Source organism: Pinus tabuliformis, chromosome X (assembly GCF_031772625.1).
Source record: "Pinus tabuliformis cultivar Carrire ecotype Pingquan chromosome X, CPIR1, whole genome shotgun sequence".
Taxonomy (NCBI): domain Eukaryota; kingdom Viridiplantae; phylum Streptophyta; class Pinopsida; order Pinales; family Pinaceae; genus Pinus; species Pinus tabuliformis.
The window spans coordinates 1,233,969,275-1,233,973,355 of record NC_142308.1 but is presented as its reverse complement, the minus strand read 5'-3'; the positions used below and the strand labels follow the sequence as shown (position 1 = coordinate 1,233,973,355).

General features: G+C 39.6%; 1 pseudogene; it reads left to right on the top strand.

Annotated features, from left to right (window-relative positions):
- The first annotated feature begins 1,734 nt into the window (after positions 1-1,734).
- LOC149144406 (heat stress transcription factor A-1 pseudogene) lies at positions 1,735-2,703 on the top strand (annotated as a pseudogene).
- The last annotated feature ends 1,378 nt before the right edge of the window (positions 2,704-4,081 follow it).

Sequence of the window (4,081 nt, the reverse complement as noted above, 5' to 3'; positions counted from 1 at the left end):
TTCCTTTTGTTCATGGTGTATATATTCCACATTTGGAACCCAGAAAGTCCAAGAGGAGCCGTAGGAATTTACAGCTTTGGCTGCAGAGAGAATGTGTATAACATATGGACATTTGAGAATTAGTAATTAACCGGAATTTGTAGGAAAGAGCGAGTGAGAAACAGAAGGTGCTTTTCTTTTTTGTGGAAATACTTCCAACTGTAGATCTCAGAAGAAGACCATCTGCATATACAATGATCTATCAGAGTATGAATGTCCTCTATGCAAAGTTGGCAACTTCGGATGGGAAATCTCGAGCCACATCAAATTTTATGACCTGCATCTTGTTTGCCTGCGGATGTTTTCAACTCATCCATGTGAAGTCAGAAAATAATTTGCTCGTGCATATCTTCTGAAAAGTAATGCACTGTATATAGTCACTCCATTGTCCCTCATGTACTGTCATAACTGAATATACAATTTCCTACCAAAAATACTTGAGATCGAGGTTTCTTGTAAAGAATTCATCTAAGAGCCAAATCAGAAGTAAATAAAATCACATGATACCTTGAATCAAGAACAACTAATTTCCCAACAATAAATAATGAATGTTGAGATAAAGTATACTGGTCACTTGAGGGCCTGTCGCTAACAAGAAAGCTAGTAGAGTTGCATTCATGTCAGACTGAATGTCTCAGTAGACAAGGAATGCAGCAGTAGATGAAAATTGCCATGGGTGAAATTTAGTGGTAGATGTGAGAACCAATCAATCTGTAGCCAAGACTGGCTGATAAAAGTGCTGCTCTTGCAAAAATAGGACTTGTTTTGCCAAACTAAGTGCTGTAATTTTCATCAGATAATTTATTTTACCATGTTGAATGATCTGCCATGCCAATAAATAATTACTAGTTTTGTAAGAGGCACGTTACATGTAAATGGTTAATGTTCTTTGAACTAAATCAATTGCTTGAATATTCCCCATCTCTTTCCAGGTAGTGTGTGTGAGTGAGAGTGAATGTTATAGTAGTGAACATCATAGTCCCCACCAGAAATTCTTTGGAGCTCCTTTGCTGTGGCAACCAAAAGGAAAGAACCTATGTTGGTTACACTGGAAGGCTGCACTTGTGCCACAATTATCACCGTTCTCTCAATGGCAACAGATTCAATGCGCCTCTAGAGTGGTGCTTCTATAGCCCATCAATCCCCCCATCACCTCTAATATAGCCAGAGAACATTAGCACCTTACGGTGTCAAGATGACGAAATGTGAATTACCAAATCTAAGAACCTAAAGGAATGTAGACCAAATGTGGCAAGCACCTTTCTAGAGTAACCTCCTAAAGTTCTTGAGAGCCTTCTTATAAAGCTTGATTTCCAAATTTTGCAAAATACACCCCTGGAAACAGAGAAAAAGAAATCAAAACCCATTTCCTAATAATTCATGATTTCCCCATCCATTTTCATTTTATCAACCAACATGTAGCCACACATTAAAAACATCAAAAACCCTTGTAGTATCTCTGATAATGACAAGTTTAACTACAAGTAAATTGTTAGCTTTACAGTGTGGAAGCTGCTGAAAGTAAGAAGATAAGGGTGCTGACACCAGTTTTGCCGGTAAAACTCACCACAAATAGAAACACTAGGACCTTACTTCAATATTTACAGTCCCCTCAAGGAAGTACAAAATTTGCAGGACTTAGTTAAGAATCATGATATACAATTTGAAAGCTAAAAATGAATCCTACTTTTACTGCTCACCAAGACGTATGACATGGTGGACGACAGCTCCACGGACTCGATAGTTTCATGGAGCTCGGGAATAACAGTTTCATTGTGTGGAATCCCCCAGAATTCGCACGAGACTTGTTACCCAAGTACTTTAAGCACAACAATTTCTCCAGCTTTGTCAGGCAGCTCAATACATATGGCTTCAGGAAAGTTGATCCAGATCAATGGGAATTCGCAAATGAAGATTTTCTTCGGGGACAAAGGAATTTGTTGAAGATATTCACAGACGCAAGCCTATGCACAGTCATTCTCAGAATCCCCAACAAGGCGTATGTAATGATGCTATAAAGTATGAACTGGAGGAGGAAATTCAGAGGCTCAAGAGGGATAAGAGTCTGCTCATGATGGAGCTCGTTAGAATTAGGCAGCAACATCAAGGTACCGAGATGCATATGCAGACCTTGGAGGAGCGTTTGCAAACCATGGAACACCGCCAACAGCAAATGATGGCATTTCTGGCCAAAGTTGTACAGAAGCCTGGATTTGTGGCACAGCTTGTGCAACAGAGTGAAAACAGTAAGCTTCTTGAAGCAGCTAATAAGAAGAGAAGATTACCCAAACAAGAGAACTGTTCAGAGGCTGGGGACCGGGAAACTGAGTTGACAGACAGTCAGATTGTGAAGTATCAACCTGCTTTAGGTGATGAATGTAGTGCAGTTCCGTTGAAGGTTTTAAACACGGACCCATTTAATAGAATGGAATCATCTTTAAATACTTTGGAAACCTTTTTCCAGGATGTGGGTCAGGCATGCGGTGAAGTGATGGATAGTGGAAATTCATCTCAAGCAGGTCTTACAGAGATGCACGGAACATGCTTTTCAAGTATATGTATTTTACCATTGCTGGATCCACATTAGTGCTCACCTGCCAACACACAAAACGTTCATTCACAATTATAGGGTAGTTTCTGTACTTCTTATGACAGAATCTCTTCCAGTTTGGACCTATTTCCATTATTTTCCACATATTCTCTTTAAAGTTGTAAACATATGTAGATGACGATGAAGAAAACAGTACGAGCTTGCAAACGCTATGTTTCCAATCGAAGGCTATTCCTCGCAACCAGGTGTGGGATTTAGAATAGCGCATATTCAATGAACAACGTTTCCCCGGAAAAAGAGGGTTCACCACCCACCACAGATCAGAACTTGCATCAAACACAAGAACCCATCACCAGAAGTCAACAGATGGGCATCTCTGATCTTTGGCACATTAGAGAATCTATGTTGCAAACTGGGTCCAGTCGCGGACCTCGACATGGCATCCTCGTGTTGTATACATAAAACAATATCGTGACTGAAAACGAGGCCACTGCCCCCGCATCTCACCCAGCTCAAGGAACGAACAAGGTAGTTAGGGTGAGCGGCGCGGTCATACTCAATAGAAATGGAGGGATTTGAGAATAAGGAATAAAATTACTTGCATGTCAATTGCATTTCTTTTGAAATATTATTGTCCTAAAAACGTTTACTCAGCATGCAAAAGCTTGACAGTAGCTGCAATTTATATTCTTTCATTCTGGCTCTGAGAGCTCATGACACAGACTATCATTCGGTTGTCATTAGAAATATCCAAACACAGAAGCATGGGTATTCATTTTATAAATGTATATCACTCAAATAAGTGGCACAATGAGTGGGACATTGGCAAAATTGATGGCATCACCTATTGATAATCTACAGTCAGTAAAATTTCAGCTCATGTATGCAACAGTGATAATATAATGTTTTGATTGTCTGCCCACAAAGTCATGTTCTGTAGAAGGCTGACTTCACAACTACAGTTGACCAACACGATGGGATTTCTTCATCACACATGAGTGTCCCGGGTCATTATTCTAGAGCTATCCTGCACCATGACATGCATTCTTTGTAGTAGCATCCACATAGGATCTCCTCCCAAAAGGAGAACATGTCAAGTTCTAGGCCCTAGTACCTACATAGTCAGTTTTTGTGGAGTACACTAGAGAAAGATGCACCCACTTTGACACAATATTACTTTAATTGAATCATATACTTTCCTACCTTGTTTGATGATCAATGTTGGCTCAGAATTTATTTACCTCACTGGATGTACCATATTGTTGATCCGTCTAACAGTCGCATTGACCACTTTTGTTCATGTGAGGAGATTAATAACATTTCAACTTTTAATCACCCACAGAAACTTAAGAATTTTGCTTGAGAACCCATGTGACATAACAACAGGTCATATTGACAAGCAACTAGCGTTGAAAAGCCCACAAAACAAACAGGTATCATAGGCAAACAACTAAAATTGAACATTTTATCCAGTATTTGTCAGATGCACTT